Source organism: Solea senegalensis, linkage group LG18 (genome assembly GCF_019176455.1).
Source record: "Solea senegalensis isolate Sse05_10M linkage group LG18, IFAPA_SoseM_1, whole genome shotgun sequence".
Taxonomy (NCBI): domain Eukaryota; kingdom Metazoa; phylum Chordata; class Actinopteri; order Pleuronectiformes; family Soleidae; genus Solea; species Solea senegalensis.
The window spans coordinates 2949577-2960581 of NC_058041.1; the positions used below are offsets into that span (position 1 = coordinate 2949577).

Consider the following 11005-nt stretch of genomic DNA (forward strand, 5'->3'; position numbering starts at 1 on the left):
CATTCATACTCAATCACACACTGCCGTTAGGAGCAACGTGGGGTTAAGTGTCTTGCCCGAGGACACATCGGCGAGCAGACTGGGGGAGGTGGGAAACAAACCCACAGCCAGAACGATGACTCGCTCTGCCACTGAGCTACCGTCGCCCGACGATTACTGTGGTGCCATTTGTGCAGATCATTGAGAAACGGACAATAATTCATCTAAAATGATATTTTCACACACATTTTGGGATTTTGCTTCTCCTGCTGTTTTAAAAGTGCGATGAATCGTTCAGCCCTGTGCTGAATCTAAAAAACTTACATGTAAATAGTTGGAGAGCAGTGACTCCATCGAGAGCCAGACACAGAGTCTTAAAGCTCCATCCACGCTGCCGCCTCTTCCCTGTCAGGAGGAGCCTCCTTCCCGCTGATGTGGGGTCATGGCTTGTAAATTTAACAGGGCTTCCTCGAGGAATACCTCATCCTTTGAAAGAGAAACAGGAAAATTACACGGTGGACAAACCAAACTTGGTTTTTCACCCCCTTTCCTTGCACTGTAATTTGCCTCTGGAGCTGCTTGGCCTAAAATAACCTTAACCTAATATTCACAACATAGGTCGACTTTGAGAGATGCTGGAGGTCTCCCCGTGGGTGGCGGCGGACGGTCATCAGCCTGTGGGCGCTAAGAGTTTGTTTACTTGCTTACCTCTCTCAGATACATCAAGCAAACATAGACGAGGCACACATCTCACCACAGCTTACCATAGGGCTATAAAAATTGTTAATCTTTTCCAAATTCTCAATAGGAGCCATGATTTTTAATGCAGTAGGCGTAATGTGGTCTATCACCGAAATACTCTGAATAAAATCAAATCCTCAGCCTCTTGGCAAATTGAACCCAAGTCCTGTTTCAGCATTATTCCCCGAGTCTGCAGAGCTCAACCAGAAAACCACAAAACCAACTGATGGGCATCAGAAGAGAAAATGCCCATGATCTCACTTGAACCAAAGTTTCCTACAGGCAGGTTTTTCATTAATCTGAGGCTTGCGCTCTTCTCTGTATCCTCATCGTATTTCCTTCATCAGCAACCATGACGCCCCAAATGTTTATACAGGCAAGGTTTGAAAAGGATCGCCTCAATCTCAGCCTCGGTATGCACTTATTAGATAGAGTATCCATAAATCTGACAGTGATTAATGATATCATGGAAAATGAGTGTGTGGTTTTATGTGCTTATTGTGCCGCGGCACATTCATACAAACGTATGACTGTGCTGATGCATGTAAAAGGTTGTGATTTAATTTATTGCAATTGGTTTTAATTAAAGGGGTTACAATGAAAGTGTGAGTGAGCACTTTGATCCCAATTGCCTCATCAACGCTAATAATAATAATAATAATAATGATGATAATAACAATAAATACACCTGCATTCGTTTGCTGCGACACACCAAAGAAAATGCCTGCAAGCAAGAACAGAAAAGCGCATTTCCCCATAAAAGTGCGTGTATTCTCACACACACACACCTCACCGCAGGCACCACACACACTGGTTCCCATATGGAATATCGTGGGTGGCGCTGGACCGGTAGAGGGCTCTGTAAATAGCTCAGGAGCAACCCCTCCATTTGAGCGACCCAAATTTCCTTTTCTGAGGTCTGCAGCCTGGGCTGGAAGTGCTGTGCAGCAAGCCTCTAGTCGCCACGGGAGACCGCAACGGGCCAGGCTGACAGCACTTCACAGGGATCACGGCATGGAAGGGGTGACCAGATGGCCCTCTATGCGCACACACACACATCACATGGGAACCCAAAGCCTTCACACACACCTACGCAAGGGCGATCACACACACAGGTTTGCGTAGTTTTTCCATTGATTTGCACAGTCTCACAAATGACTTATCCTTAACCTTAACCGTAACCGGTTAATGTCTGACCCTAACCACAATTAAAACACTTAACCAGTTCCTCAGAGTAGTTTCTGCCTCATTAGGACCAGGTTTTGGCCTCCATGAGGACATGTTTATGCAAGAAAATGTCCTAGAGGTAACACACACACACACACACACGGCCACAATATATGCCATTCTAAAAGTATTTTTCAACTCAATTATTAGTTCTGTAACAAAATGCCCAAAAAATATTACTTCCCAGAGTTCAGAGTAAGTTTCATGGTAATATTTGTTATTATTGAACTCTTGAGCTAAATCAGTGGACACACCTCACATATGTGCATATAGCGTCCCCGCATGTACATCGCGTGGGCGCACATGGATGGACTTGTGTGTCCTTGTGTAGAGACATGGAGAGACAAGAGACGCACAACCACACGCGCTAGCAAACACTGCACGCACTGTATATCCAGGCACTTGCATTGCCAAGGGGGCGGGAAGACGGAAGGATGTGCGTGGAGCTTGTTTGTTTGGTTTGTATCCGTGTGTGTGTGTGTGTGTGTGGAAGGCAATTAGTTTGTTTTACTGTCTGACTTTTGTGACATTGGTTTGTATTATATACAGTGTGTGTGTGTGTGTGTGTGTGTGTGTCTGCATTCATGTGCTGTGCAGGGATGGAAAAACATTGAAATGGAAGAGGTCCTTACCGCCACGACCACTAGCCACCACATATGACAGTGAAGCATTCACACTGCAGGTACCGTATCATGAATACCCAAGTGGCAGTTTATATCTTATTTATGACATTTGTTTGTGCTGATCCTTGACACTGTGTGATAAATTAACAACCACTGCAGCGATACAGAGTAGTAATTAAAGAAATTGTTTGACAATTTGGAAAATAAACTTGTTTGCTTATGGAAGATTGATCCCACCCTCACACAGGACAGTGGTATCAATCTTCTCATCTTAGGATCGCGAATCTGTGTTTTCCCAAACGCCGCTTAGCTCCGAATGTTTCCTAGCAATGAGCCGGGAAAAGCACAAACAAGACTTTGGAGGAGTTAAGAGTTTAGACATGGTAAGAAAGGTTCTTTTCCCCTTCCCCTGCGTTGTGGATCTAAACCATAAAAGTTCCAGCCAGTTGAAGTGGTATATATATATACGCTATATAACGCTTTTTATATAGCGCTCGCAGAACCTCTGCTGGGCGGATTACGCAGTGTAGTGATAGCGTTGGCATTCGTTCTCATAAATGGTTTTTATAGGTAGTTGGAAACCATAACTATGCCAAAGGAGTGTCACTAAACAATGACTGTGCCATTGTCAAGGGTTTGCTCCAGCATGTCCTGCACACTTTCTCTGCCAGGGAACACAAAACATTTCTTCGAAGCAGAAATGAACTACAAAAACGATCAAACACCGGGCGCTACCTTCAAAGGCCTTTTGTCACAGTTCAGGGACTGAATGTTGCCATTTCACACTGGCCATTTTCTCTACTCGGGACAATATTTCATACGCTCCTTCTGAGAGGACCTTGTGCTTCCTTTTCCTGTGGTTTGGCGCGGGCTTAGCTGTCGGGAGAGGGGAACAGCCAAACCCAAATGTAGATGAACAACTTGGCAGGCTGTCGGCGGAGTGTCCTGACCAGACAAAAGCAGGGAGAGAAATACAGCCATTTATTTATATTCACTGTGGTTTTGCGTGTATTGAGCCCTAGACTTCCAGACCCCGGGTGGATATTCCGTCTGAGGACGAAGACAGATGGATGGCTTTCCATTGACATACGTAGAGGAACATTCAGGATTAATGTCAGATCCATATGTGTTAATCGAGTGTGAGGTTTTGGATGTGTGGTCCGCTCCTCGTCCCCCCAACACTAGTGATTTTTACCTAAATGCTGTAGATCCAGCTCTCAGAACAGGTTACGCTTGAAGACAGGATCGTCCTCTGGTGAACGCATGACATTCTGAATGATTTCCTGCAATGACAGCAGCAGGGAAAGTATGAAATTTGAGTGCTGTCAGAATCACCAGCTCTGTCTCTTTTTCTATGGGGGGATGACCTCACCACTGTCAGCCAGGGAATGGAACCAATTTAGAAGAGTTCCCCCTGAATTGCTTGTGTGTTCATATTTGTCAAACTCCACAGTACATCTGCACCCACTTCCACTTCAGTTACATGTATACATTACTACTGGGGAGCGTATCTGAGGAGTGTGGATGGGGAGGGGACGGGGACGGAGACGGAACAAAACTGAAAATTCTTCCAACAGAAAGTGCTCATGCCTCACTGACTCACACCTAGGCACTGTTTCAATGTGGGAGAGCCCATAAAATCATCAACCAAAGCTATTTCTATATAGGCTTAGGGAGGGAGGGCTATATATGTTCACACACACAAACACACGCACACACACACACACACACACACATACACAGTGGCTGTGGCGAGCGAGACCTCTATGGTCAGGAGTCGGTGCCAAGAGCAAGCCGTACAGTGGAACACTGGGAGTCTTGTGCCTGATTTTGGAGCCTCTGGCTCTCGCCCGACCTTGCTTCAAAATACACTGCGGCTTCGAGGAACAGCACTCTCAGCAGTAGGGAGGCCAGGCATGGAAAATTTAGACGCAACAAGAAAGACAGAGGGGGGAGGAAGAAAAAAAAAGAAGAAAAAAAAGAGGCTGGTAAAATTTATGTGCTCATTCACATTTGCGGCCGTGAGCATTTTCTTAATGCTTTTAACACACCAACTGTACTGTAACGGGAAGAGTTCGCATTAAAAATTCAAGAAAACCTGAAAAAAAAGGGCACTCCAACAGTGGCTTGTGCCTGAAAACCAAATAACAGTGTTGCAATGTGATGACAAGTTACACAAGCAGAATGTCATGTTTTGTCAATTTTGATGTCATGTTGCACAGAATACTTTACATTTTTCTTTCTTTTTTAAAGAAAAGAAAGAAAACTGTTTAATAATCAAAGTACAAATTGGCAAAATCACAACTTTCCATCCAGCTTGATAAAGATTAATAGCGATAATGTGTTTGCATTACTCACTTGTTACAATGTAAGCCTGCTGATCCAGCAATTGTAAGCATGACACAGTCGAGCTGCGCTGACATCTCACCTGACACCAAGGCATAATAACACCTTGTCTTGCTAATAGAGTGTGTTTTTGCTGCACTACCCTGTAATCTCTTCCCTTTCTGACGCGAATAAGTGACTCAAAATATCAAACTGGCCTGCAGTGAAACCATCCATACAAACACAAATAGTGTGTCATACGAGGACAAAAAAAAAAAGCGTGCGCGGCTAAACAGGAGTGAGCTCATGTAAGCCAGAAAAGGCAGCTTACTCTTTTTGTTTTTATCTCCAGGCTATTTGTATGCAGCTGATCTTTATTGGTCTAAAAAAAGGAGTAAGATAGGAGGAAACACTTCTCCATAGAGTGTTGGACATCAGGCTCTTGTTGACTTTACAGCCGATTTCACATGTTGACTCAGTCAGTGTGTTTACATGCACGTTTTTAAAAGTCGTGATTTTAGTCGGACTAAGACAATAATTCAGTTTTCTTAATGTCATGTAAACACATTAGTCCGACTGAAATCGAGATAGCCTTAGTCGGACTAACATACTTGTATAATGCGATTCATAGTCCGATTACTGCAGGCATATGCTTAGTCAGACTGGAGTCGGACTTGGCGTTCTGCGCGTGCGCCAAAATTGCTCAGTCTACTTTGTGTCACCGTTTGTTTTTCTGTGACATAAAGGTCAACAGGAAACTGATTCTCTACCTTATAGACATACAGCGCCACCTCACCTACGGAGGCGGAGTCAGACGTATACAGCAAATATATCGACTTTCTCCTCGGACTCCTCGATTAAACTTGTGCATGTGAGAGTTTCGCTGTTCACCAAGAAGAAATGTGTCTCTTTTTTTTTATACATAGAGAATACATAGAACTGACGAAGCAAACAAATCGCACACATCGAGGTACATCTGCTTCTCCATACTTTTGGGTGTCAACACAACTACAACAGCGAGACAAGACAGAGAAACGTAGTACACGATGCACGACAGCCACATACAGCAACAGTAGGTCTTCTGGTTTGTCTTTTTCAATGACAAGCACAGACGACTGTCGCCTTCTACTACAGAAGATCATTTGATGGAGGCACAGAACGCGTCATATTTTGTCGCTGGCCGACCGTCAGACCATCTGGTTCTAAACTGCTTTGGATGGTCGACTTGTGTCTTTGATAATCACACTTTTGCAAATGGTTACACAGTGCCTTTTATGATAAAAATGAAAGAAAGCAATTGAAACTGTTTAAAAGTCAGGCAATCAGTTCAAACAAGCCATAAATTAGGAAACTCCAGAGTAAGTAGTGAAGAATAATATAACATTTATGAGAGCTTTTTAGAACCATACACAATACACAGAATGAAAGGATGTATCCGTGGCCATGCCTAGAGCAGGACTTGGCTCATACCCTAATTTGGGATAAAAAGAAAAGGGTGTGTGTGTGTGTGTGGGGGTTGTGGCACCGAGTGGCATATGTTCTAGCCTCAACTTTGAAAACTACCCATCTAAAAAGCCCCCGGTCTATTTTTAGAGGGAGTTTTATATTGTGTGACTTGTTGAGATTGCTTTGAAAGAACACAGGTGAGCAGCAGCACGCCACATAAAAACAGGCAGGTACAGTTGAAGTACCATCTGAAGGCCCAAAATCAAAGTCAGTGGAAACTGTCTCATTACCCAGTGGCGGCTTCCTTTTTCCCCTTTCATCGTTTCCATTTATTTCACCGGGAAAGAATATCAGTGTCGAAGGCTAAGCTAAAACACACACCATATATTCAAACGTGATCATTTCTGTGTGGCCCCATCCTGTCTGCCACAGCACTAATCCTATTGCTCTGATACACAAATTAGTACACAACCACAGCATTCCTAACCCATTCCGTTGAAATATAAACACCTGACACTCGGCTCAAATTCACAGGTACTATACGAAGCACTGTGTGCATTTCTACTGCTTTGCATAGTGTGTGTGACATAATTCGGCAACAATAGCCTGCATATGATATTCCATGTAAACAACACCCGCAATATTTCATTATGAAAATTTCATTTTGGAAAAATACCGGTGCTTTCCTCTCTCACACGAGAGGATGAATAACGACTCTGGATCTAAAATCAAACATGTTTTGTCTACTAGTCACTCACGGTTTACACCTGAACACACCTCAACACACCTCAGCACACCTCGGCAAACTTCAACACCTTATGAGTTATGATGCACGGGCACGCCTGCGGGTGAAAGGAGACAAACTGAAAGGAGGGGGAGGGGGAGAGGGAGAGGGAGAGGGAGAGGGCTCATAACAGAAACTGGGCTCGGAACAGGGGAAAAGAAGAAGCATGAGTAGAGGGGTGGAAGGTGGGAGGTGGGATAGAGAAGAGGAAAAGTGGGTGGTGAAGCGGGGGAGCTGTGAAGAGTGAGTGAGTGAAGCACTGAAGGAGGCTAGGAGAGGATGAGGGGAAGAGGGAGGGGAAGGGGGGGTTGCTTCCTGTCGCCATTCCAGCCTGCCCACATAGACAGTCCAAGAAAGAGAAAGAGAATATCTGGTCTGACTGCAGGCCACATGACATTCTCTCTGGGTCCCTCGCTTTTCCTCTGCGCCGAGTGATGTGCTCCCTCCTTCTCTTCCCGTTCCCTCCCCCTCCTCCCTCCCTTCCCCTGCCCTTCAAAGCTTTGACATGTCATCTCCCACCACAAAAACAGAGGTGGGAAGACTCGCTGGCGCTACCGCTGCCTCAGGGTGTCTGGCACTAAAGCTGCCTGCAAATACAGCAGGGAGAGGAGGAGGAGGAGGAGTGAGTGAGTGAGTGAGTGAGTGAAGAGAGAGAGAGAGAGAGAAGGAGGAAGGAGATAGAACTCAAAAGAGAGACAGAGAAAGGAGGAGTGAGCAGCACGGTGTGCATTAAACAAGACTCGAAAATCCCAAGGCATCAAAGTGTGTGTTTGTATACGTCAGTGTGTGTGTGTGTGGGGGGGACAGGCTGTTATTAAGGTAGAGCGACTCAGGAAGATGAGTCCTGTCTGTCTTTTAAGGTGATACTGCAGCAACCACACTGTCTGCGTCTTATGCCTCTGTCTCACACACACACAGCAGCAGCAGCTGACTGAAGCTTATGAAGATGGATTGAGGGGGGAGAAGTCTATGGGGAATCTCTGTGATACAGAGTTCTTGCAGAGTTCTTGCTGTGTGGCCTGTACCGCCATCAGAACCACCAAAAACACAATAACACCCATAAAGGTTCAACAAATGGCATGAATTGTGCTAAGATTAATGTAAAGTATATGTAAACCACAGGGCCATAATTTAATGCATCTTCCACTGAGTCAAATGTAATTTTCTCCAGGACACTGCAGCACTTTCCTGTGACTCTAACTACATACCATGGAGAGCCATTCCTCGCGAATAAATGATTCCAGGCCAACTGTTTGCAGCTCGAATACCACCAAATTTGCAGATTGATTTAAGGGGCAATTATGCACTTGGCTTTTGAACCTCTGAGGCTTTGGGAATGAATTGGTGATTGGCTCCTCTACAAAGTAAGCACATCTGACTGGATGAGGACTTACCATAGACTGAGAGTGTTGGAGAAGCCACAAGAGCCCAGCAAACAAGAACATCACTAACAGGGCCAATTACGGGCCTCCGGGGACCCGTGGGTTCTGACCTAAGAACCAACAGATGAACACTGTAGAGAGTTAAGCTATGAAAACACAACAAACAATCACACTCGGAAAAACGGGATCCACCGTATTTATGACCCACTTAATGGAAAGGGGATTTGATATTTAAAAGAAAACATTCAACATCTAGGGAGACGTTCAATTAGCCTGTTATCACCCAGTCTGTGCATTCATTATGAAGCTACAGCGAGGGGAAGCTAACACAGCAGCACCTCTTGAGATATAAAGGTGCCGTGGACTGGGGCTAGCATACCTACACTCAAACTGTAGTCGTTATGAGCAGCAACACAAGGACTTAACATGACACTTTGACTATATGTTGATAATCTCAGATTATGAACCCAAACACATAACTCTGCGGTTAGCCATGTTCTCCTTTGGCTAACGTCCTGTCCATTGCCGTCATTAGCATTAGCATCGAGTACCAGCAGTCCGATACAGACAGCTAATGCATTACCACCATAAACACCATTTCAAAGACATAATGCTCCGACTGTGTAACAAATATTCTAAAACAGGTAGAATTTAAGCAGCTTGTTGGACATTTTATCGCCTACAGCGTAAACTCTCGAGCAGAGAGTTTCTTCTTCTTTGCAGAGCTCTTAAAGTGAAGTACTCCAAAGGTTCTCCTTGATTGACTGGACCAGCCCCGAGACTGAGAGACTACTGTCACTAACTATACACAAGTTATTTCTCTGACCAGGCCATATTTTACTGTTAAGTAATTAAAAAAGAAAGAAAGAAAGAAATATTAGAGGCACCATTTTGACAATTTTCTGACTTTCGGCCGAAGCTGAATCACCTGGCAGCTTGCTGTTGTTTACACATAGGAGTGGTTTCAGGCTTCTCATGAATCTATTCTTCGTGCCAAAAGATGTTTAGTCACTCATATGCAAATCAGGTCGATGTTGCGTGCCAGTTTGTATGCAAAATTTATAATTGGCATGAACTTATTATATCAAGGTCACCTGATGGAATGCTTTGAAGTGAGGTTCCTACCAGCAACGTAATACCACAGGTTGGTACATAACCACCCAGTTATGACAAATTAATAATACCTCAAGCAACTAACATAACCTGTAGTGTCACTTCATGACTCTAATATGCAAATGTGACACTAAATGAACGTCATAACCCAGTTTCAAGCCAGCAAGCAATGAAAGAATTCAATTTGATCAGGTTGCCAGAATAGTAAACAACCCTAAGCAGCTGTTGGTATGATGGTATGTTGGTAATATATCTCCTACAATCATGAGGTCATAATGTAACACGAATCCATCACAACAATTTTGAACAACTTCAAAAGACGGGCAATAATCTGCTTTCTAGAATAGCAGCAACACTGAGGACATATCGAAATTGTACATGGTTAATCTAACACTGAGGTTACAGTGACTTTGGATAACTTCAAAGACGACTGCCTCTCACGGCAAATCTGTTAGCTGCTGTTTGTGTTTGAGGACACTTCAGTCAACCTCCGCCACCTGACATCGCCTCCACTCAAGTGTGGCCTCTGCGATAAGACATCTGACACAACGTGCAGATGTCTCCGTCTCCGCACAGGCTGGGGAATGCCTCCTTACCTGCCTGTCTGTCTGTCTGTCTGTCTGTCTTTCAAGAGAAAGTTGACTGGTCGCTCTGGTGTCTTGGTTCATAAATGTTGCTGCCATGATGACACCAGCCTGTCTCACACACTACTGGATATATAGAGACAGAACCACCACAGTGCAAGCATGAAGCCCCCAGTCTGAGCATGCAAAGGCAGACAGTGGTATTCCACTCTCAGAGAGCCTTGAAGAGCCAAATTTATGCCTCTCTAGAGAAACCACACTAAAGTGCCACAGGGCACCATACGGGAAAAACAACTCAAAGAGCGAGCGAGTAAGGAGACATTCAGACTAAGTCACAAACTTAGATAATTTATAGTTTCTTGTATTCCAAGTTGTGCTGCCTACCATTGTATGGATGGAGTCTGAATCATACAATGTCTGATCTATTCTGGTGTGTGATCATTGAACATGAAAACAATTAGTATCATCCCACTGAACGTAAAGCAACCAGATTATTATCTGCCTTAAGACGGTGCAATTGATATGTTTTTGGTAAACACTACGTCCATACTTTAATCCCTTGTCTCTCCAGAATTTATGATATAAATCTGCAATAATCTCACATTAGCATCATCCCCTAATAATGATATTGTGATGTCAGTTCTTTGACTTTTTCTCACTCGCGTCTACATTGTGGTCGGAGTCGAATGTCATTACACAAAGTACCAATTTCTCTTGATTTGTGCAAAACAAGTCTTTTGCAGCAACAATGGTTTCATCTTTTAATGGGGGTAATTTAGTACAGTGAGAACTCAGTGTGCC

The 11005-nt window shown here is 44.1% G+C and overlaps 1 protein-coding gene across 1 annotated transcript in view; it reads right to left on the reverse strand.

Moving 5' to 3' along the window:
• Positions 1–1492: 1492 nt before the first annotated feature.
• mrtfba (myocardin related transcription factor Ba) overlaps positions 1493–11005 on the reverse strand; it is a 32116-nt gene continuing 22603 nt past the window's right edge. The window contains exon 18 of the transcript XR_006358243.1: positions 1493–1508. The gene's annotated coding sequence lies outside the window, so the exon portion shown is untranslated. The remainder of the gene's footprint in view (positions 1509–11005) is intronic.